We start from the raw sequence: 26,204 nt of genomic DNA on the forward strand, positions 1-26,204 counted from the left end.
CCAGACCAGTGAGACCCTCTCCCAGACCTGTGGGACCCCCCCAGACCTACACATAGAGGAACCACGCCAAGAGGACCTACATCCAGACTACAGCCCCACCAGACCCATCCACACACCCCCCAGATCTACACATAGAGGACCCACCCCGAGAGGACCTACATCCAGACCACAACACCACCAGGCCCCCCCACCCCCCAGACCTACACCTAGAGGACCTACATCCAGACCACAACACCACAAGGCCCCCCCCACACCCCAGACCTACACATAGAGGACCTACATCCAGACCACAACACCACCAGGCCCCCCCTCCCCCCAGACCTACACATAGAGGACCTACATCCAGACCACAACCAGACACATCCCCCCCAGACCTACACATAGAGGACCTACATCCAGACCACAACACCACCAGACACCCCCCCCCCCCCAGACCTACATATAGAGGACCTGCATCCAGACCACAACACCACCAGACACCCCCCCCCCCCCCCAGACCTACATATAGAGGACCTGCATCCAGACCACAACACCACCAGACACCCCCCCCCCCCAGACCTACATATAGAGGACCTACATCCAGACCACAGCACCACTAGACACATCCCCCCCCAGACCTACACATAGAGGACCTACATCCAGACCACAACACCACCAGACACCCCCCCCCCAGACCTACATATAGAGGACCTGCATCCAGACCACAACACCACCAGACACCCCCCCCCCCCCCCCAGACCTACACATAGAGGACCTACATCCAGACCACAACAACACCACCAGCCCCCCCCACCCCCCAGACCTACACATAGAGGACCTACATCCAGACCACAACACCAGACACATACACACCAATCAACACCCCCCCAAGTCAACCATGCCCTCCCCCCATTTAGGCCCCCTCAGATCAGACCTATGCCCCTCCTGCCCACCCCATGCACCCCACCCCCGCAAAGAGGGCCTCAACATGGAAGTCACACATACGCCCAGGCCGTGAACAGGAAAACAGGCCCAACCCCCACTCTTACACTAGCCCAAGCCAATGGCATGTACCAGATGCTCAGCAGGCTCTGCTCACGCTTACTGGCCTGAGGCCAAACCACACAACCAACAACATTGGACACTATATGGAACACAAAGCCTTCACCATCTCATCCTGGAATATCCAAGGCCCGAGGTCATCTGCCTTTGTCCTAAAGAGCAGGAACCCGGACTTCAAAGAAATCGGAAATACAGACATTGTCATTCTATAAGAAACCTGGTATAGAGGAGACGGACCCACTGGTTGCCCTCTAGGTTACAGAGAGCTGTTAGTCTCATCCACCAAACTACCAGGTGTGAAACAGGGAAAGGACTCAGGGGGTATGCTCATTTGGTATCCATTAACTTAACCTCTCTAGGGTAGGGGGCAGTATTTTCACGGCTGGATAAAAAAAACGTACCCGATTTAAACTGGTTACTACTCTTTTCCAGAAACGAGAATATGCATATAATTGGTAGATTTGGATAGAAAACACTCTAAAGTTTATAAAACTGTTTGAATGGTGTCTGTGAGTATAACAGAACTCATATGGCAGGCCAAAATCTGAGAAGATTCCATACAGGAAGTGCCCTCTCTGACCATTTCTTGTGCTTCTGTGGCATCTGTCGAAAATACAGGATCTCTGCTGTAACGTGACAATTTCTAAGGCTCCCATAGGCTCTCTGAAGGCGCCAGAAAGTGGAATGAGATGCTGTCTCTGAACTAGGTACAGGAGCGCTGTTTGTGAGTGGTCAGGCTGGTGGCTCAGAGACAGGAGATGCACGGCCCCGAGAAGTGGCCATGTTTTTCTTTCAGCCTTTGAACGAAATTATTTTGAACCAAAACAACATTTGTGGTTGAAGTAGAAGTCCTGGGAGTGCATTCTGACGAAGAACAGCAAAGGTAATCCAATTTTTCTTATAGTAATTCTGAGTTTAGCGAACGCCAAACTTGGTGGGTGTCAAATTAGCTAGCCCGTGATGGCGAGCTATCTACTTAGAATATTGTGCTTTTGCCGAAAAGCTATTTTAAAATCTGACACCGCGATTGCATAAAGGAGTTCTGTATCTATAATTCTTTAAATAATTATGTATTTTGTAAACGATTATCAAGAGTAATTTAGTAAATTCACCGGAAGTTTGCGGTGTGTTTGCTAGTTCTGAACGTCACATGCTAATGTAAAAAGCAGTTTTTTGATATAAATATGAACTTGATTGAACAAAACATGCATGTATTGTATAACAATGTCCTAGGAGTGTCATCTGATGAAGATCATCAAAGGTTAGTGCTGCATTTAGCTGTGGTTTGGGTTAATGTGACATTATATGCTAGCTTGAAAAATGGGTGTGTGATTATTTCTGGCTGGGTACACTCCTAACATAATCTAATGTTTTGCTTTCGCTGTAAAGCCTTTTTGAAATCGGACAATTTGGTTAGATTAACGAGAGTTGTCTTTAAAATGGTGTAAAATAGTCATATGTTTGAGAAATTGAAGTTATAGCATTTCTAAGGTTTTTGTATTTCACGCCACTCGATTCCACTGGCTGTTGACTGGGTGGGACGATTTCATCCCACATACCCGAGAGAGGTTAAAACAGGAACATTTTACATTTAGTTAGAAATTCAAAAAGGAAATGATCTCAACGGAGAAAAATGTCCTCCTGTGTGCTACCTATATCCCCGACTAGAATCCCCATACTTTAATGAAGACAGCTTCTCTATCCTGGAGGGGGAAATCAATCATTTCCAGGCCCAGGGACATGTACTAGTCTGTGGCGACCTAAATGCCAGAACCGGACAAGAACCGGACACCATCAGCACACAAACACCTGCCTGGAGGTGACAGCATTCCCTCTCCCATATGTCCCCCTAGGCACAACTATGACAACATAACCAACAAAAATGGGTCACAACTCCTGCAGCTCTGTCGCACACTGAGTATGACTATGTACAATGGTAGGCTTCGAGGGGACTCCTAAGGTACACCTATAGCTCATCTCTTGGCAGTAGTACTGTAGACTACTTTATCACTGACCTCAACCCAGAGTCTCTCAGAGCGTTCACAGTCAGCCCACTGACACCCCTATCAGACCACAGCAAAATCACAGTCTACTTGAACAGAGCAATACTCAATCATGAGGCATCAAAGCCAAAGGAACTGAGTAATATTAACTTAAGGTATAGGGGGCAGTATTTTCATTTTCAGATGAAAAGCATGCCCAGAGTAAACTGCCTAATACTCGGCCCAGAGTCAAATATTTGCATATTATTAGTATATTTGGATAGAAAACGCTCTGAAGTTTCTAAAACCGTTTGAATGATGTCTGTGAGTATAACAGAACTCATATGGCAGGCAAAAACCTGAGAAAATTCCAAGTGGGAAATCTGAGAATTGTAGTTCTACTTTTGAATCCCTAACGAAACTACAGTGTCTGTGGGGTCACGTTGCACTTCCTAAGGCTTCCATTGGCTGTCAACAGCCTTTAGAAATGTGTTTCATCCTTCTCCTGTTACTGGGCAGAAAATAGGAGCTCAGTCAATGAGTGGACTGCCTATGGACAAAGGACTTGCTGATGCACGAGCCCGCCAGCGCGCCATTCCTTCTTTTTCTTCTTGAATGAATACGCCATTGTCCGGTTGGAATATTATCAACGTTTTATCTTAAAAAGACCCTAAGGATTGATTGTAAACAACATTTGACATGTTTCTACGAACGGTAATGGAACTATTTGACTTTTCGTGTCTGGATTTACGCTCACGCGTTATGCTTTTGGATAGTGATCTCAACGCACGAACAAAACGGAGGTATTTGGACATAAATATGGAGTATTTCGTACAAAAATAACATTTCTTGTGGAAGTAGGAGTCCTGTGAGTGCATTCTGACGAAGATCAGCAAAGGTAAGAGAATATTTATAATACTAATTCTGAGTTTAGTTGACTCCAGAACTTGGCGGGTATCTGTATAGCTTGCTTTGATGGTGAGCTATGTACTCAGAATATTGAAAAATGTGCTTTCTCCGTAAAACTATTTTAAAATCTGACACAGCGGTTGCATTAAGGAGATGTATATCTATAATTCTTTCAATAACCGTTGTAAATTTTAATCAACGTTTATGATGAGTATTTTTGTAAATTGATGTGCACATTCACCGTTAGTTTTGGTGGGAATACATTTCTGAACATCACGCGCCAATGTAAAAAATAAAAATGGGTTTTTTGGATATAAATATGAACTTTATCTAACAAAACATGCATGTATTGTGTAACATGAAGTCCTATGAGTGTCATCTGATGAAGATCAAAGGTTAGTGAATATTTTAGCTGTATCTTTGGTTTTTGTGATGCATGTCCTTGCTTGGAAAATGGCTGTGTGGTTTTTCTTGTGAAGTTTATGTCCTAACATAATCTAGTTTTATGCTTTCGCCGTAAAGCCTTTTTGAAATTGGACAATGTGGTTAGATTAACGAGAAGTTTATCTTTAAAATGGTGTAAAATAGTTGATTGTTTGAGAAAATGAAATTTTTGCTGTTTTGTATTTCGCGCCATGCTATTTCACTGGCTGTTGAATAGTGTGTCCCGCAGGTGGGACGGTAGCGTCCCACATAGCCCTGAGAAGTTGGGCTATGTACTTGGGCATCTCCGGCGCGGCCCACGCTTGGATTGCGTCCTACCTGACAGGTCGCTCCTACCAGGTGGCGTGGCGAGAATCTGTCTCCGCACCATGCGCTCTCACCACTGGTGTCCCCCAGGGCTCTGTTCTAGGCCCTCTCCTATTCTCGCTATACACCAAGTCACTTGGCTCTGTCATATCCTCACATGGTCTCTCCTATCATTGCTATGCAGACGACACACAATTAATCTTCTCCTTTCCCCCTTCTGATAACCAGGCGGCGAATCGCATCTCTGCATGTCTGTCAGACATATCAGTGTGGATGACGGATCACCAGCTCAAGCTGAACCTCGGCAAGACGGAGCTGCTCTTCCTCCCGGGGAAGGACTGCCCGTTCCATGATCTCGCCATCACGGTTGACAACTCCCTTGTGTCCTCCTCCCAGAGTGCTAAGAACCTTGGCGTGATCCTGGACAACACCCTGTCGTTCTCCACTAACATCAAGGCGGTGACCCGATCCTGTAGGTTCATGCTCTACAACATTCGCAGAGTACGACCCTGCCTCACACAGGAAGCGGCGCAGGTCCTAATCCAGGCACTTGTCATCTCCCGTCTGGATTACTGCAACTCGCCCCCCCCCCTTAAAAGATTTAGATGCACTATTGTAAAGTGGTTGTTCCACTGGATATCATAAGGTGAATGCACCATTTTGTAAGTCGCTCTGGATAAGAGCGTCTGCTAAATGACTTAAATGTAAATGTAAGTTAAGAAATGCTATAGATGAAAGGAATGTAGTTCGGAAACCTACCAAAAAACAATTAGGCAACAACAAATTCAATCCCTTTGACAACTTCCTGGACAAAACATTCCACTGTAATAATTAAGGTGTAAACTTCGCAGTAGAAAATATTAACAGTATATTTGACCTCTCAGCTTCCCTATGAAATCTAAAAATCTCAAATAGAAAACCGAAGAAAATGAACAACAATGACAAATGGTTTGATGAAGAATGCAAAAATCTAAAGAAAGAAATTGAGAAACCTGTCCAACCAAAAACAGAGAGACCCGGAAAACCCGAGTCTATGCCTTCACTATGGTGAATCACTAAAACAATACAGAAATACACTATGGAAAAAGAAGGAACAGCACGTCAGAAATCAGCTCAATGTAATTGAAGAATCCATAGACTAACCACTTATGGGAAAACTGGAAAACACTAAACAAACAAAGATTTATCTGTCCAAAATGGAGATGTATGGGTAAACCACTTCTCCAATCTTTTTGGCTCTATAACAAAGAACAAACCGCAAAGACATATACATGATCCCATACAAATCTTAGAATCAACTATTAAAGACTACCAGAACCCACTGGATTCTCCAATTACCTTGAATGAACTACAGGACAAAATAAAAACCCTCCAACCCAAAAAGGCATGTGGTGTTGATGGTATCCTCAATGAAATGATGAAATACACAGACAACAAATTCCATTTGGCTATAGTAAAACTCTTTAACATCATCCTTAGCTCTGGCATCTTCCCCAATATTTGGAACCAAGGACTGATCACCCCAATCCACAAAAGTGGAGACAAATTTGACTCCAATAACTATCGTGGGATATGCGTCAACAGCAACCTTGGGAAATTCTCTGCATTATCATTAACAGCAGACTCATACATTTCTTCAGTGAAAAAAATGTACTGAGCAAGGGTTGACTTTTTATCAAATTATTGTACGACAGACCACGTATTCACCCTGCCCACCCTAATTGACAAACAAACAAACCAAAACAAAGGCAACGTCTTCTTATGCTTTGTTGATTTCAAAAAAGCCTTCGACTCAATTTGGCATGAGGGTCTGCTATACAAATTGATGGAAAGTGGTGTTGGGGGGAAAAACATTCAACATTATAAAATCCATGTACACAAACAACAAGTGTGCGGTAAAAAAAAAAAAAAGAACTGGCAAGAAAATACATTTCATCTCACAGGGCCGTGGGGTGAGACAGGGATGCAGCTTAAGCCCCACCCTCTTCAACATATACATCAATGAATTGGCGAGGGCACTAGAAAAGTCTGCAGCACCCGGCCTCACCCAGTCAAATGTCTGTTTGCTGATGATCTGGTGCTTCTGTCACCAACCATGGGAGAGCCTACAGCAGCACCTAGATCTTCTGAACAGATTCTGTCAGACCTGGGCCCTGACAGTAAATCTCAGTAAGACCAAAATAATGGTGTTCCAAAAAAAAGGTCCAGTCGCCAGGACCACAAACACAAATTCCATCTAGACACCTTGGCCTAAACATCAGCGCCACAGGTAACTTCCACAAAGCTGTGAACAATCTGAGACAATGCAAGAAGGGCATTCTATGCCATCAAAAGGAACATTAACTTCAACATACCAATTAGGATCTGGCTAAAAATACTTGAATCAGTTATAGAACCCATTGCCCTTTATGGTTGTGAGGTCTGGGGTCCGCTCACCAACCAAGAATTCACAAAATGGGACAAACACCAAATTGAGACTCTGCATGCAGAATTCTACAAAAATATCCTCAGTGTACAACGTAGAATACCAAATGCATGCATGCATAGCAGAATTAGGCCGATACCCGATAATTATCCAAATCCAGAAAAGCGCCGTTAAATTCTACAACCACCTAAAAGGAAGCGATTCCCAAACCTTCCATAACAAAGCCATCACCTACAGAGAGATGAACTTGGAGAAGAGTCCCCTAAGCAAGCTGGTCCAGGAGCTCTGTTCACAAACACAAACACACCCCACAGAGCCCCAGGACAGCAACACAATTGCACCCAACCAAATCATGAGACAATTACTTGACACATTGGAAAGAATTAAAGAAACAGAGCAAACTAGAAATGCTTTTTGGCCCTAAACAGAGAGTACACAGTGGCAGAATACCTAACCAATGTGACTGACCCAAACTTAAGGAAAGCTTTGACTATGTACAGACTCAGTGAGCATAGCCTTGCTATTGAGAAAGGCCACCGTAGGCAAACCTGGCTCTCAAGAGAAGACAGGCTATGTGCACACTGCCCACAAAATGAGGTGGAAACTGAGCTGCACTTCCAAACCTCCTGCCCAATGTATGACCATATTAGAGACACATATTTCCCTCAGATTACACAGATACAAAGAATTCAAAAACAAACCCGATTTTGATAAACTCCCATATCTACTGGGTGAAATACCACAGTGTGCCATCACCACAGCAATATTTGTAACCTGTGGCCACAAGAAAAGGTCAACCAGTGAAAAACAAACACCATTGTAAATACAACCCATACTTAGGCTTATTTATTTTCCCTTTTGTACTTTAACCATTTGTACAACACTGTACATACAGTTGAAGTCGGAAGTTTACATACACTTAGGTTGGAGTCATTAAAACGTATTATTCAACCACGCCACACATTTTTTGTTAAACTATAGTTTTGGCAAGTCGGTTAGGATATCTACTTTGTGCATGACAAGTCATTTTCCCAACAATTGTTTACAGACAGATTATTTCACTGTATCACAATTCCAGTGGGTCAGAAGTTTCCATACACTAAGTTGACTGTGCCTTTAAACAGCTTGGAAAATTCCAGAAAATGATGTCATGGCTTTAGAAGCTTCTGATAGGCTAATTGACATAATTTGAGTCAATTGGAAGTGTACCTGTGGATGTATTTCAATGCCTACCTTCAAACTCAGTGCCTCTTTGCTTGACATCATGGGAAAATCTAAATAAATCAGCCAAGATCTCAGAAAAATTATTGTAGACCTCCACAAGTCTGGTTCCTCCTTGGGAGCAATTTCCAAATGCCTGAAGGTACCACGTTCATCTGCACAAACAATAGTACGCAAGTATAAACACCATGGCACCATGCAGCAGTCATACCGCTCAGGAAGGAGATGCGTTCTGTCTCCTAGAGATGAACGTACTTTGGTGCGAAAAGTGCAAATCAATCCCAGAACAACAGCAAAGGACCTTGTGAAGATGCTGGAGGAAACAGGTACAAAAGTATCTATATCCACAGTAAAACGAGTCCTATATCGACATAACCTGAACGGCCGCTCAGCAAGGAAGAAGCCACTGCTCCAAAACCGCCATAAAAAAGCCAGACTACGGTTTGGACACACAACGAGAGAGAGAGAGAGAGACACACAACAGAGAGAGAGAGAGAACACACACGAGAGAGAGAGACACGACAACGAGAGAGAGAGAGAGAGAGACACACAACGAGAGAGAGAGCACGACGAGAGAGAGAGACACACAACGAGAGAGAGAGAGAGAACACACAACGAGAGAGAGAGAGCACACGAGAGAGAGAGAGAACACACAACGAGAGAGAGAGAGCACGAGAGAGAGAGCACGCGAGAGAGAGAGAAGAGAGACACGCAGAGAGAGAGAGAGACGAGAGAGAACACACAACGAGAGAGAGAGAGAGAGAACACACAACGAGAGACAGAGAGAGAGAGAACACACAACGAGAGAGAGCACACAGACGAGAGAGACACACAACGAGAGAGAGAGGGGAGAGAGAGAGAGAACACACAACGAGAGAGAGACGCGAGAGAGAGACGACGAGAGACACACACGAGAGAGAGAGAGAGAGAACAGAGAGAGAGAGAGACAGAGAGAGAGAGACACACAGCGAGAGAGAGAGAGAGAGAGCACGCGAGAGAGAGAGAGAGAGAGAGACACACAGCGAGAGAGAGAGAGACGAGAGACACACAGAGCGAGAGAGAGAGAGAACACACAGCGAGAGAGAGAGACACGCGGGGCAGGGCGGAGAGACACGCAACGGAGAGAGAGAGGCGACGGAGAACAGCAACGGGGAGAGGGGCACGCAGCGGAGACACACAGCGAGAGAGAGCACAGGCGACGAGAGGGGGCACACAGCGAGAGCGCGCGAGAGCGAGAGAGAGGGCGAGCGAGAGAGAGGGGGAGGGCACGCGGACGCAGGGGGGCAACGAGGGAGAGAGAGCACACAACGAGGGAGAGGCGGGAGAGGGGGACACACAGCGAGAGAGGGGACACACGCGAGGGAGGAGAGACACACGGCGAGAGAGAGAGGGACACAGCGAGGGAGAGACGCAGAGAGACACACAACGAGGGAGAGAGCAGCGAGAGAGACACACAGCGAGAGAGAGCACGCAGACGAGAGACACACAGCGAGAGAGAGAGAGCACACAGCGAGAGAGAACAGGCACGGAACGAGAGAGAGAGAACGAGAGCGAGAGACGAGAGAGAGAGAGACACACAACGAGAGCACGAGAGAGACAAGCAGAGACGCAGCAGAGAGAGACACACAACGAGAGAGAGAGAGAGACACACAAGCAGAGAGAGAGACACACAGCGAGAGAGAGAACACACAACGAGAGAGAGAGAGCAGACGAGAGAGAGAGACACACACGAGAGCGACGAGAGAGAGAGAACACACAACGAGAGAGAGAGAGAGAGAGAGAGAGAGAGAGACACACAGACGAGAACGCACGACGAGAGAGAGAGAGAGAGAGAGAGAGAGAGAACACACAACGAGAGAGAGAGCACACAGACGAGAGAGAGAGAGAGAGAGAGAGCACACAACGAGAGAGAGAGAGAGAGAGAGAGAGAGAGAACACACAACGAGAGAGAGAGAGAGAGAGAGAGAGAGAGAACACACAACGAGAGAGAGGAGAACACACAACGAGAGATGAGAGAGAGAGATGAGAGAGAGAGAGAACACACAACGAGAGAGAGAGAGAGAGAGAGAACACACCAACGAGAGAGAGAGAGACACACAGAGCGAGAGAGAGAGAGAGAGAGAGAGAGAGAGAGAGAGACACACAACGAGAGCGAGAGAGAGAGAGAGAGAGAGAGAACACACAACGAACGAGAGAGAGAGAGAGAGAGAGAGAGAAACACAACGAGAGCGAGAGAGAGAGAGAGAGAGAGAGAGAGAACACACAACGAGAGAGAGAGAGAGGAGAGAGAGAGAGAGAACACACAACGAGAGAGAGAGAGAGAGAGAGAGAGAGAGAGAGACACACAACGAGAGAGAGAGAGAACACACGACGAGAGAGAGAGAGAGACACACAGACGAGAGAGAGAGAGAAACACACAACGAGAGAGAGAGAGAGAGAGAGAGAACACACAACGAGAGAGAGAGACCTCTTCGCTGGCCATGGCAGAACACTGACATTCCTGTCTTGCAGGAAATCATGCACAGAACGAGCAGTATGGCTGGTGGCATTGTCATGCTGGAGGGTCATGTCAGGATGAGCCTGCAGGAAGGGTACCACATGAGGGAGGAGGATGTCTTCCCTGTAACGCACAGCGTTGAGATTGCCTGCAATGACAACAAGCTCAGTCCGATGATGCTGTGACACACCACCTCAGACCATGATGGACCCTCCACCTCCAAATTGATCCCACTCCAGAGTACAGGCCTCGGTGTAACGCTCATTCTTCCGATGATAAACGTGAATCCGAACATCACCCCTGGTGAGACAAAACCGCGACTCGTCAGTGAAGAGCACTTTTTGCCAGCCCTGTCTGGTCCAGCGACGGTGGGTTTGCGCCCATAGGCGACGTTGTTGCCGGTGATGTCTGGTGAGGACCTGCCTTACAACAGGCCTACAAGCCCTCAGTCCAGCCTCTCTCAGCCTATTGCGGACAGTCTGAGCACTGATGGAGGGATTGTGCGTTCCTGGCGTAACTCGGGCAGTTGTTGTTGCCATCCTGTACCTGTCCCGCGGGTGTGATGTTCGGATGTACCGATCCTGTGCAGGTGTTGTTACACGTGGTCTGCCACTGAGAAGACGATCAGCTGTCCGTCCTGTCTTCCTGTAGCTCTGTCTTAGGCGTCTCACAGTACAAACATTGCAATTTATTGCCCTGGCCACATCTGCAGGGACCCTGGGCATCTTTCTTTTGGTGTTTTTCAGAGTCAGAAAGGCCTCTTTAGTGTCCTAGGTTTTCTGTGACCTTAATTGCCTACCGTCCGTAAGCTGTTAATGTCTTAAAGACCGTTCCACAGGTGCATGTTCATGAATTGTTTATGGTTCATTGAACAAGCATGGGGAAACAGTATTTAAACCCTTTACAATGAAGATCTGTGAAGTTACTGGGATTTTTAGAAATGATCTTTGAAAGACAGGGTCCTGAAAAAGGGCCGTTTCTTTTTGCTGAGTTTAGAAAGTTGTAGACCGATATAAGGCTGATTTAACGCGTTAGCACCAGAACTGCAATTCTATTTATTCTGTTCTCCACACATTACATACAATCATCTATTACCATGTGTTCCCTATGGTTTAGTACAGCAGAAGGCCTGTTGTCTTCTGTCATTCCCAGAAAAACAGCAGCTTCTGATTGATATCTAGAGAAAGATCATCTTTGATAGCTGCCATGTAGCAAGATACAAAGATCTCAAATGGTTGAAATGTAGTAGAGGCTGGCACTGGGTAATCTGATTCTGAAACCCACCCCACCCCCTCTTTTAGGGGGATTTTGCTTTGTGCCACCAGCATATTGTCCTTAATCTTGTTGCATTCGTTGGCTTGCAAAGACCTGACCATTCTGATAAGGTTACTGACTTAATGCCCACTGACATAATTAAATAGAGTATTTCATCTGCCCATGGACATGGAGGGGCAAGGCCACTTTAAAGCAAAAGCAGCCATCACATATATTACAAGGCCGGCTGTCCTTTTCAACCAGTTGTATTTCCATCTACATTGGATAGATTTGCGCCAGTCTAATGGATAAGGGGCAAACACACCCGACCGATTTTTACCAAAAATCAGTCAGTGAAAGGCCGTCAGCTGTAGGTGGTTTCAACATTTAGAATCGGGAAAGAATCTGTCGGAGTCGGCTTGCCAAAAGGAAACAAGAAAGTGTTTTTAGTATGACACCTTCAGACTTTCATTGGTGGTTAAAAACCATAGGATTACCTTGGGTAGAACCAGCAGGTTGTTGTGAACTCAGTTTGTTGATTAGCAAAAAACTACTAAGGACCTATTAAATCACCCTTTAACAAGTTTTTCCAGGATTTAGTCAAAAACACCATTCATTTTTGACAGCAAGTCATCCCCAAAATGTTAAGATTGCAAAACATAAAATCTCAAAAAGGCACATTCCTTCAAACATACTTTGTCTTTGCAGGGGAAAACAATGATCAACATTGGTCTATTCCAATAACAAAGCCCTTTCGGCTGATCAGGGCTGTGAATTTGTGCCTCTATCATCACACGATATGGCACTTTGTGATGACAGCTCTGTCCTGACCGAGTGCACTCTGCCGCAAGACACCGTTTAATCAACGCCGTTACTGATGATCTACTGCCATCCCCACCCGGTCGCAGTTTATCAAATCTCTCTGACGCAGCCCGTCCTTGACATCTCCCCACCTGTTAATTACCAGACCGGCAGGATAAATGTCAAGACGATTGCTAAACAAGACAAATCACGAACGCGTCTATCCCCTCGTCAGACAGCGTCCGCCCGCCTACTCGCCCTTGCTGTGGACGACCTGACAGACGGACATATTGACTTAAGGACTGACTGAAAGACTTGCTGACTGGCTGAAGGACTGACTAAACGAGGGGCTGACTGAAGGACTGAGACTGACTATCTGAAGGACGTCTGACAGACTGAAGGGCGGACGGGCTGACTGAAGTACTGACTAACTGAAGGACGGCTGACAAACAATGGCTGACGGACTGGGGCTGACTGAAGTACTGACTAACTGAAGGACGGCTGACAGACTGAAGGACTGACGGGCTGGGGCTGACTGAAGTACTGACTAACTGAAGGACGGCTGACATACTGAAGGACTGACGGCTGACTGGCAGGAGGACTGACGGGCTGACGGACTGAAGTACTGACTAACTGAAGGACGGCTGACAGACTGAAGGGCGGACGGGCTGACGGACTGGGGCTGACTGAAGTACTGACTAACTGAAGGACGGCTGACAGACTGAAGGACTGACGGGCTGGGGCTGACTGAAGTACTGACTAACTGAAGGACGGCTGACATACTGAAGGACTGACGGCTGACTGGCAGGAGGACTGACGGGCTGACGGACTGAAGTACTGACTAACTGAAGGACGGCTGACAGACTGAAGGACTGACGGGCTGACTGGCAGGAGGACTGACGGGCTGACTGGCAGGAGGACTGACGGGCTGACTGGCAGGAGGACTGACGGGCTGACTGGCAGGAGGACTGACGGGCTGACTGGCAGGAGGACTGACGGGCTGACTAACCAACTGATGGACTGTGAATTGCTACTTTGAGGACATTTGGTGGCAGTAGGACTGATGAAAAGGTGTTGACACCACACATTCGTTCTCGCCCGTACAGCTGCCAGCCATGGAGAACAAGTGGCCGACACCCATCCCCCTTCAGTCTTTGACCCCTTAACAGTTACAGGGTGTCTGAGATGACACTAGCACCATTTACTGGCAGAGAGGAGTGATCTTATCCTCATTACTGATATCCTCGCTTTCACAAACTTTTATAGAAGTCTTAAGCATTGATACCCATTTAAAGAGATGTTCTCCAATGATTTTATAACTGTTCCTGTTGAAAAGCGATATGACAAGTATAAAACCAAAACAGTACACACATTAAAAAGGAGGGGAAAAAAACATTTAGAAAAATAATGTTGTTTAGACAACTGCAAACCTCAAGGATTAGGGCAGTCAAGGAGTTGGTCTGATGGGAATCCGGGACGTCGTCGGCCCCCACCAGGGTTGAGGAACTATAGAACAAAAGAGGAAAGCCCCCCCACTAGTGTCGTGTCATACCAGCACCACCTGAGATCAAATCAAATTCTATTTGTCTCATGTGTCACTTACAAGCCCCTAACCAACAATGCAGAAGAAAATACCTTAAAAATGTTATTGCCTTTTGTTATGCAAATCTGGTGAAAATGAGACTGGGGGGGCTTTAACTCAACTGGAGGCAATTAGTGTAGTCGGTCATGCATACTGCACCTCTGTGGTTTAATCTGATGAAATAATCCATCACCACCCATATTGAATCTACAGTGTTCAAAACATTAGGAACACCTGCTCTTTCCATGACAGACTGACCAGGTGAAAGCTATGATCCCTTAATGAATGTCACCACCTGTTAAATCCACTTCTAATTAGTGGAGATGAAGGGGAGGAGACAGAATAAAGGCTTTTTAAACCGAGAGACAGTTGAGACATGTGTTCCATTCGGAGAGTGAATGGGCAAGACAAAAGATTTAAGTGCCCTTGAACGGGGTATGGGAGTAGGTGCCAGGCGCACCAGTTTGAGTGAGTGAAGAACTGCAACGTTGCAGGGTTTTTAATTGTACCTTTATTTAACTAGGCAAGTCAGTTAAGAACAAATTCTGATTAACAACGACAACAACAACGACCTACCAGTGGGTTAACTGCCTTGTTCAGGGTCAGAATGACAGATTTTTACCTTGTCAGCTCGGGGATTCGATCCAGCAACCTTTCGGTTACTGGCCCAATGCTCTAACCACTAGGCTACCTGCCACCCACACACTTGACAGTTTCCCCACAAAAAATGGCCCACCACACAAAGGACATCCAGCCAACTTGACACAACTGTGGGAAGCATTGGAGTCCATGCCGTGATGAATTGAGGCTGTTCTGAGGGCAAAGGGGGTACAACTTTTACGCTACTGCTACTCTCTGTTCATCATATACGCATAGTCACTTTAACCATATCTACATGTACATACTATCTCAATCAGCCTGACTAACCGGTTTCTGTATGTAGCCTCTCTACTGCTACTCTCTGTTCATCATATATGCATAGTCACTTTAACCATATCTACATGTACATACTATCTCAATCAGCCTGACTAACCGGTTTCTGTATGTAGCCTCTCTACTGCTACTCTCTGTTCATCATATATGCATAGTCACTTTAACCATATCTACATGAACATACTACCTCAACCAGCCTGACTAACCGGTGTCTGTATGTAGCCTCTCTACTGCTACTCTCTGTTCATCATATATGCATAGTCACTTTAACCATATCTACATGTACATACTATCTCAATCAGCCTGACTAACCGGTTTCTGTATGTAGCCTCTCTACTGCTACTCTCTGTTCATCATATATGCATAGTCACTTTAACCATATCTACATGAACATACTACCTCAACCAGCCTGACTAACCGGTGTCTGTATGTAGCCTCGCTACTTTTATAGCCTCGCTACTATATATAGCCTGTCTTTTTACTGTTGTTTTATTTCTTTACTTACCGATTGTTCACCTAATAGCTTTTTTTCACTATTGGTTAGAGCCTGTAAGTAAGCATTTCACTGTAAGGTCTACACCTGTTGTATTCGGCTCACGTGACAAATAAACTGATGTGAAACGTAATATTAGGATGGTGTTCCTAATGTTCTGTACACTCAGCGTATTGAGAGTTTATGGTGACATCAGGAAGGGCATTGATCTACAATTCATATCATTCTTTCTATTCGAACAGCAAGCCAAACTGGTGAGGGGCTGAATCACAACGGAATATGGAACTAATCAACAGGCATTATAATATATATTCCATGACAACTATTCCCAGTGGAACCAGGGACTAAGGGGCTTCCTCAGCCCTCATCTGGCACTCTTCAGAACTTTCTGGCACATGACATGTCAAGCCTCAAAAGGTCAAACAGTTCACACAAAATGCTACCATTTATACATGGCATCAAGCGTAATATTACAAGTCAAGACTGCGGTCTATTCTTGTCTGACTCAGTCTAGGTACAAGTGCTGCACAGCTACCACAAGTCTGCATACAATGACACTCATTCACAAAGAAAACTTGCCACATATGCAAGCCTTGGTGACTACTGTCTTTGTGACTGTTACACACAGGGAAAAAAAAGGGATTTAAAAAATATATAAATTAACAAATTCAGTCCCAATTAGCCACACTGCCAGTCCGCCATGAAACAATCATGAAAAGCAGTGATGTTGTTCAACCTCCTATAATAGCAGTCAGCTTCAAGCGTTAGAGCTTCCACCGTTGGGGAGAGAAATGTGCCTATGTCCCCCTTTTAAAAAAGGTCATTTCCCTTTGATTTATTTATGACTGAAGACAAATTTAGCGATCCATGCCCTGTTAGTCATTTGACCTCCATGCTAAAACACCCTGCACCGGCCTCCCGATACAGACGGCAGCCTGCACCGGCCTCCCGATACAGACGGCAGCCTGCACCGGCCTCCCGATACAGACGGCAGCCTGCACCGGCCTCCCGATACAGACGGCAGCCTGCACCGGCCTCCCGATACAGACGGCAGCCTGCACCGGCCTCCCGATACAGACGGCAGCCTGCACCGGCCTCCCGATACAGACGGCAGCCTGCACCGGCCTCCCGATACAGACGGCAGCCTGCACCGGCCTCCCGATACAGACGGCAGCCTGCACCGGCCTCCCGATACAGACGGCAGCCTGCACCGGCCTCCCGATACAGACGGCAGCCTGCACCGGCCTCCCGATACGGGAAAATACACCAAAAGTATGTGGACACCTGCTCGTCGAACATCTCATTCCAAAATCATGGGCATTAATATAGAGTTGGTCCCCCCTTTGCTGCTATAACAGCCTCCACTCTTCTGGGAAGGCTTTCTACTAGATGTTGGAACATTGCTGCCGTGAACTGCTTCCATTCAGCCACAAGAGCATTAGTCAGGTCGGGCACTGATGTGAGGCCTGGCTCACGCATTGTTGTTCCAATTCATTCTAAAAAGTGTTCAATGGGGTTGAGGTCAGGGCTCTGTGCAGGCCAGTCAAGTTCTTCCACACCGATTTCGACAAACTATTTCTGTATGGACCTCGCTTTGTGCACGGGGGCATTGTCACACTGAAACAGGAAAGAGTCTTCCCCAAACTGTTACCATAAAGTTGGAAGCATCAAAATCTTCTAGAATGTCATAGTATGCTGTAGCATTAATATGTCCCTTCACTGGAACTAAGGAGCCCGAACCATGAAAAACAGTCCCAGACCATTATTCCTCCTCCACTAAACTTTACAGTTGGCACTATGCATTTGGGCAGGTAGCGCTCTCCTGGCATCCTCCAAACCCAGATTTGTTCGTCAGACTACCAGATGGTGAAGCTTGATTCATCACTCCAGAGAATGCGTTTCCACTGCTCCAATGGTGGTGAGCTTTACACCACTCCAGCCGACACTTGGCATTGCGCATGGTGAGATCTTGTGTGCAGCTGCTCGACCATAGAAACCCATTTCATGAAGCTCCTGGCGGAACAGTTCTTGTGCTGACGTTGCTTCCAGAGGCAGTTTGGAACTCGTAGTGAGTGTTGCAACTGAGGACAGACAATTTTTCATCAACAGCCCCTTTTTGTGAGCTTGTGTGGCTTAACACTTCGCGGCTGAGCCGTTGTTGCTCCTAGACGTTTCCATTTAATAACAGCACTAACAATAACAGCACTTACAGTTGACCAGGGCAGCTCTAAAAGGGCAGAAATTTGACAAACTGACTTGTTGGAAAGGTCGCATCCTATGACGGTGACAGGTTGAAAGTGACTGAGCTCTTCAGTACGGGCCATTCCACTGACAACGTTTGTCTATGGAGATTGCATGCTCAATTTTATACACCTCTCAGCAACGGGTGTGGCTGAAAAGGCCAAAACCACTTATTTGAAGAGGTGTCCACATACTTTGGCCATGTAGTGTAAGTGATGCTTTATAGAGAAATTGATCGTGTAAAATACTTAGTCTTTCTAGCCTATCAAGGAGGTTTAGGGCCTACTATTAATAACCAAAAGTGAAAGCCGTGTTTACCGTGAAAAAGATTGCACACACAAAAATGTAAATCTGCAGACTAAACTAAAATCAAGAAAATAACGAGCTCCTTTAACAGTTGTGATAGAGTTGCATTTTTAAAGAATGATCTAGTTATTACAGTGCATTTAGAAAGTATTCAGACCCCTTCACTTTTTCCACATTTAGTTACATTACAGCCTTATTGAAAAAAAAACTGGTTTAGATAATTTAGCAAATGTATTAAAAAAAATACTTCATTTACAAAAGTTTTCAGAACCTTTGCTATGAGAAATTGAGCTCAGGTCCATCCTGTTTCCATTGACCATCATACACACCTGTCTATATAAAAAGGTCCCACAGTTGACAGTGCATGTCAGAGCAAAACCAAGCCCTGGGGTCAAAGGAATTGTCAGTAGGGCTCAAGTCACAGATCTGGGGAAGGATACCAAAAAATGTCTGTAGCATTGAAGGTCCCCAAGAAAACAGTTGCCTCAATCACTCAAAATGGAAGAAGTTTGAACCACCAAGATTCTTTCTATAGCTGGCCGCCCAGCCAGACTTGAGCAATCGGGGGAGAAGGGCCTTGGTCAGGGAGGTAACCAAGAACCCAATGGTAACTCTGACAGAGCTCCAGAGTTCCTCTGGGAGAACCTTCCAGTAGGACAACAATCTCTGCAGCACTCCACCAAGCAGGCCTTTATGGTAGAGTGGCAAGACGGAAGCCACTCCTCAGTAAAAGGCATATGACAGCCCATTTTGAGTTTGCCAAGAGGCACCTAAAGGACTCTGACCATGAGAAACAAGATTCTCTGGTCTGATGACCAGAACCTGAATGCCAAGCGTCACAATCTGGAAGAAACCTGGCACCATCCCTACGATTAAGCATGGTGGTGGCAGCATCATGCTGTGGGGATGTTTTTCAGTGGCAGGGACTGGGAGACTAGTCAGGATCAAGGGAAAGATGAATGGAACAAAGTACAGAGAGATCCTTGATGAAAATCTGCTCTAGAGCACTCAGAACCTCAGACTGGGGTGAAGGTTCCCCTTCCAACAGAACAACGACCCTAAGCACACAGCCAAGACAACGCAGGAGTGGCTTCAGGAGAAGTCTCTGAATGTCCTTGAGTGGCCCAGCCAGGGCCCGGACTTGAACCCGATCAAACATCTCTGGAGAGACCTGATAATAGCTGTGCAGCGACGCTCCCCATCCAACCTGACAGAGCTTGAGTGGATCTGCAGAGAAGAATGAGAGAAACTCAGCAAATACAGGTGTGCCAAGCTTGTAGTGTCATACCCAAGAAGACTCAAGGCTGTAATAGCTGCCAAAAAGTACTTCAACAAAGTACTGAGTAAAGGGTCTGAATACGTATGTAAATGTGATTTCAGTTTTTATACATTTACAAAACTGTTTTTGCTTTGGCCGTTATGGGCTATTGTGTGTAGATTGCTGAGGGGGGGGGGGGGGGGGGGGACAATCCATTTTAGAATAAGTCTAACGTAACAAATGTGAAAAAAGTAAAGGGGTCTGAATACTTTCCGAATGCACTGGACATGCCGGGTCGACCAAGAAGTTCAATGGGCAATCAATATCAAGATAGGATATTCCATGTGGTTTAAGGGTTTATGGCGCTGGTCTTAACTTAATCTGTCACTTCAGTTATGAGGGCAGCTATGAGCTTAAAAGAACAGATGACCATCATCTGAAGAATGGTAGGTTACAGAGTCTGTTAACCCCGAGGGATGCAAAGGTCACACATTCACTCTCACGGACTGCTCTTCTGTCTAAATTTGCCATGGATGATGCTGTTGGATAAATGAATATCAAAATACACACACATTTAGAAAGAAAAATGACATGGTAGAAAACATCATGCCCCGGACTTGAACTTTGACCTTCTAATAACTGTCCCAACCTAACTCTATACACAACACTTAAAATAATCACTGCTTACCTTTAGACTAAATACCAAGGTCGATCCTTTCACATGCCTTTCTCCTTGTCATTTTGTGACACCTTTATTACTTGACAAGCATCTAAAGAACCGTCTAACAATTGGTTAAATACTTAGCCTTAACAAGACAGCCAATAGTAGTAAATCTACTGAATTCCATCAAAGCATGTTATTTATCCCACATTTGGTTGAGTGGATTGCCTGTGTGTGGAGGGAGGGGGTGCATGACTGTAGCTCAGTGACACCTCCAATAGAAATGCTTCTGTCAAGCCACATACTGGGACACAAACGGTGTAACAGATCAAACACCTGTGAACGTGTTACTTAGGGATCAGTGAGTCAACGAGCCGAATAAGCAGGTTGACGATGCTTGAGATCTCTTGAAGAGGAATTCTTCATCACCATTACTCACTCCCTCCATTTTTGTTCAATCTGTCTCCAAAATCAAAGTTTGATACACTGGTTACATTGCCAGTAAGTTCTTCAACATAGCCATGAAAGTTGTAATTCCTGTCTGAAAACCCCCCAGACATGATAATGATATAAGTATGATCTATACAATAATGCCACCGGAGAAGTGACGTGCAGACTGCAGGGTAGAGCAACGACGCCTGCAGGACTCAGACCAAATGGTCTGGAAAAACAGAACGAGCAGTCCTGTTCTGGTTCAATGAACAACCTTCCATGGGCTTTTACTGGACCTCAAGTACTTGTGTGATACTTATACAGGATACTATGGATCCATTTTCAAGAATTGCAACAACGTATCACAAGGCAAGAAGTAGATGTTACAATGTACACTAGCAAATGGCAACATTTGTTACCCAACTAAGAATATGTTTCTAGTGACATTGTAGCCGCCACCTAAAAGTAGTGTGGTGACAATTTGACGCCAGATAGCCTAATGCAAAAGACAACTGGGTTGTAATAGCCTAGTGATAGTACATAACGTTACCACACAGGTCTATTTACGCACTCAAAACTTTTACACGAAAACTCATTTTACATCGCAAAATTGTATTCCATAAACCGAGTGTGCTTCCGACGTGAGTAGGGTTGGTCACATTCAACCTGCTAGGTAACCCCTATTTGTAGTAACTATGAAACACTGGGTTTTTCCAGGCTCAAAAGTAGGTTCTCACTTGGCCAGGAGCCATGGAAGTAACACAGCTCAGAACTCTTCACTCACCTTCAATTCTTATAACAGACGTTTCATTCCACGACCTGCAACTTCGTGCAAGTGTTCAGTGCCCTTCCCTGGGGGTGTCTTGTCCAATTTGTCCGCAACTTGTGCTTTTAAATCCAGACAAATCACAACGGTTCCAGGGTTAAGGAGAACACAAATTCCATTGTCGTTCAGGTTGGAGTTTGGTTGGTATTAGGTTGTTTCACGGTCCTCAGCTTTAGTAAAAGACCTGCGATGTTCCATGTACATTTCCCGGTGTAAAACCAACTAGTGCGCGCTCGTATTGATTTTCTTTTATTCTCAAATTGCACTGTGCGCTTTCTACGATTAGCACATGTACCCGGCGAATAGTGTCGAGAATGGATAGATTACCTCACGACAGCCCCCGATATGCGTAATGTGTTAAAGGGGCTTGGCCACACTGAAATATCCCGGTGACTGTCTGACCCCTCCTGATCAACCAACTTGGTTCTCTTAAAGGGGCAAAATATTACATTTCCAATACAATGGCACTGCTGTGAGAGTAGTAATGGTGTGAGTGCCTGTGCTGCTTTATGAACAGGATTCAACGAGCTATATCGGGTCGACGGGTAGCCTAGTGGTTAGAGCGTTGTTTTAGTAACTGGAGGGTTGCTATATCGAATCCCGAATCTGTCGTTCTGCCCCTGATCAAGGCAGTTAGCCCACTGTTCCTAGGCCGTCATTGAAAATAAGAATTTGAATTGGTTTTTAACTGATTTGCCTAGTTAAATCAAAACTAGGCAATATCAGATTTATCCACCAAAATCTGGAATATGTGAAATGTAGTTTACAAAAATGTAAATGCAACATGTAACAATTTAAAATATTTTACTGAGTTAAAGTTCATATAAGGAAATCAGTCAATTTAAATATATCCATTAGGCACTAATGTATGGATTTCACATTACTGAGCAGGGGTGCAGCCATGGGTGGCTGGGAGTGCATAATTCTCTAAAGCAATGTTGGAGGCGGCTAATGGTAGAGAAATTAAAATTCTATTCTCTGGCAAGGTTCTGGTGGACATTCCTGCAGTCAGCATGCCAATTGCATGCTCCCTCAAAACTTGAGACATCTGTGGTATTGTGTTGTGTGACAAAACTGCACATTTTAGAGTGGCCTTTTATTGTCCCCAGCACAAGGTGCACCTCAGTAATGATCTTTCTGTTTAATCAGCTTGCCAGGTGGATGGATTATCTTGGCAAAGGAGAAATACTCACTAACACGGATGTAAACACATTTGAGCACAAAATTGTTTAGAAATAAGCTTTTTGTGCGTATGGAACATTTCTCGGATCTTTTATTTCAGCTCATGAAACATGGGACCAACACTTTACATGTTACATTAATCATTTTGTTCAGTATAGGTAAAAGACACTCTTATCCAGATGGCGAATTGCCACTAAGGATTTACTCAACTGTTTTACCAAAAAGGCTCTAAATGGGGCCAAGGCCAGGCCACTGATACCTTTCAGCTGGCATTTGGGCTACATAACAATTCCACCTTCCACTGTTAACACCTCACAAAGCAACTGTGTTGAGGATGCAGAGGTTGCAGAGGTTGTTGCTCTTTATAATTGTCAGCCCTAGCTATGGAAACACAGTTCCCAAAATATAACACCAGAGCCTACATTAACATAATCACTGACGAAACATTGGTGCTGTATTGGGGAAAACCCTAAAGTGTGAATGCATTAATATAAGGATGCTGGAAAAAACACATTCAACTGACCTTTTTTTGTGAAACACTTGCACAGCGCTACTGTAAAAGGACATGTAAGAATACAGTAAACTAAAGTTGTCACATTCTCAAAAATGTAAATTTCTCTGCTAAAATGTGTCTTTTTATTACCATGTCAGTGTGACTCTACGTTACAATACTGTGTTATTTGGTCAGTCTGAAGTGATGTCATTTGCTCCATTTTGTTTGAATACAGAAAGGTCTAAACTTACAGACACACACCATACATATCAGTGGAGACCACACAGAGAACATAAAAACACCAGCACACACTCATCATCCTGAAGGAGGATTTTTCTCTGTCTCTCTATCCCCCTCTCCTGGAGAAAATAACTTTTTGTGTCCCCTCACACTTCCCCTTTAATGAAGATTAAACATAAATACACTGTAGTGTGATCTCAGCTAGGATTCAAAGGGCCCCTTCTCCGCCTCAATTCCCACACCCCACGCCACTCCCCAAAAGCCACTATTTAACTACACGCAAACAAGAGGATAGAAATGGGCTAATGAGGAAATGAGGCAACAAAGAGGGAGGGATTGAGAAATGAAACAACAACTTGATGAAAATAGATTAAAAAGAACAAATAAACACAGAAGGGGAGAGAGAGAAAGTGTGAGTGAGAGAGAGAAAGTGTGAGTGAGAGAGAGAAAGTGTGAGTGAGAGCGAGAAAGTGGAACTGCGGAGTATTTTCTTAATCCCCACTAGTTTGTCTGTCTGTCTGTGTGTGTGTGTGTGTGTGTGTGTGTGTGTGTGTGTGTGTGTGTGTGTGTGTGTGTGTGTGTGTGTGTGTGTGTGTGTGTGTGTGTGTGTGTGTGTGTGTGTGTGTGTGTTTGTGTGTGTGTGTGTGTGTGTTTGTGTGCATGTGTGCGTGTGTGTGTGTGTAAGCACCGGCTAGTATTCATGGCAGGGGGACAGAGTGAGGTGTGGTGGAAGGGGAAAGCTGGGTATGTGAATGAACATGCCTGTCTGTCAGGGGCTACACTCTGCATTCATGCCCCCTGAAACACTGAGCCATTCATCCAGCTCTCAGACTACCCCTCTGAATACCAACTCTGCCTTTCTGCAGAGTGAGAGGAGCTGGTTAAACCCAGGCCGGGGTGAGAGGAGGGGACAGACTCGGTGGGGGGATGGAGGGGGTCAGGGGGCAATACCCCCCCAACTTTCCTCCTCCTCGTTATGTTGATTCACAAAGTTGTTCAGGAGAAAGTCTTCAGTCACTGGGTTGTTTCACACTTGTGTGACCTGCAGGAATACATGCTTATGAAAGCCCAAGGTTTTTGAGGTAAACACACCATTCTGGCTCACGGCGTGATCACCTCCTGTGATCTAACGGATTCATGCCATCAAATTGTGAGGATTTTAAAAATCATTAATATGACGTTCATACAGAGGTGTATCTATCTAAGCTCCAAAGTCAAAACTCGAATGTCAGCTACTTTCTTTCTGCATTAAAAGCTGCTGTTTTTCTGCATTAAAAGCTGCTGTTTTTCTACATTAAAAGCTGCTGTATTTCTACATGAAAATCTCCTATATTTCTACATTCAAAGCTGCTGTATTTCTGCATTAAAAGCTGCTGTATTTCTACATTAAAAGCTGCTGTTTTTCTGCATTAAAAGCTGCTATATTTCTACATTAAAAGCTCCTGTTTTTCTGCATTAAAAGCTGCTGTTTTTCTAAATTAAAAGCTGCTGTATTTCTGCATTAAAAGCGGCCATATTTCTACATTAAAAGCTAAAATATGTCTACATTAAAAGCTCCTATATTTCTACATTAAAAGATCCTGTTTTTCTACATTAAAATCTCCTGTATTTCTGCATTAAAAGCGGTTGTATTTCTACATTAAAAGCTGCTGTATTTTTGCATTAAAAGTGGCTGTATTTCTACATTAAAAGCTCCTGTTTTTCTACATTAAAAGCTATTGTTTTTCTACATTAAAAGTGGCTGTATTTCTACATTAAAAGCTCCTGTTTTTCTACATTAAAAGCTGTTGTTTTTCTACATTAAAAGCGTCTGTATTTCTACATTAAAAGCTGCTGTATTTCTACATTAAAAGCTCCTGTTTTCCTACATTAAAAGCTGCTGTATTTCTACATTAAAAGCGGCTGTGTTTCTGCATTAAAATCAATTAATCAATCAAATGTGTTGATAAAGCCCTTTTTACATCAGCAAATGTCACAAAGTGCTGTACAGGAACCCAGCCTAAAATCCCAAACAGCAAGCAATGCAGATGTAGAAGCACGGTGGCTAGGAAAAACTCCCTAGAAAGGCCAGAACCTAGGAAGAAACCTAGAGAGGAACCAGGCTCTAAGGGGTGGCCAGTCCTCTTCTGGCTGTGCCGGGTGGAGAGTATAACAGAACATGGCCAATATGTTCAAATGTTCATAGATGACCAGCAGGGTCAAATAATAATCACAGTGGTTGTCGAGGGTGCAACAGGTCAGCACCTCAGGAGTAAATGTCAGTTGGCTTTTCATAGCCGATCATTCAGAGTTTAGAGACAGCAGGCGCGGTAGAGAGAGAGTCCTAAACAGCAGGTCCGGGACAAGGTGTTTTGGTGTTTCTGTATTTCTGCATTAAAAGCTCCTGTTCTGTTTTTCTACATTAAAAGCTGCTGTATTTCTACATTAAAAGCTGCTATATTTATGCATTAAAAGCTTCTGTTTTTCTGTACATTGAGATTGGACTTGTTAATGTAAAGCATCTGAATTGGCCAGACAGTCGTGTGTGTACATGTGTGTGTAAATAAAACTACAGCTTATTCTGCATCCACGGTATATGAAACACTGAGTGTGTCCTGGCATGGCTTGTGTCTTTGTACATCTGGCAACCCAGAGGTTGTTTGGACGGTTAATACCATCCAGACGAATGTGTCATAAA

General features: G+C 44.8%; 1 protein-coding gene across 1 annotated transcript in view; it reads right to left on the minus strand.

Moving 5' to 3' along the window:
- The window catches only part of LOC106583629 (plexin-B1), a 219,036-nt gene extending 196,973 nt beyond the window's left edge, over positions 1 to 22,063 (minus strand). The window contains exon 1 of the mRNA XM_014168018.3: positions 21,571 to 22,063. The gene's annotated coding sequence lies outside the window, so the exon portion shown is untranslated. The remainder of the gene's footprint in view (positions 1 to 21,570) is intronic.
- Positions 22,064 to 26,204: the final 4,141 nt, after the last annotated feature.

This window comes from Salmo salar, chromosome 22 (genome assembly GCF_965601325.2).
Source record: "Salmo salar chromosome 22, fSalSal1, whole genome shotgun sequence".
Classification (NCBI taxonomy): domain Eukaryota; kingdom Metazoa; phylum Chordata; class Actinopteri; order Salmoniformes; family Salmonidae; genus Salmo; species Salmo salar.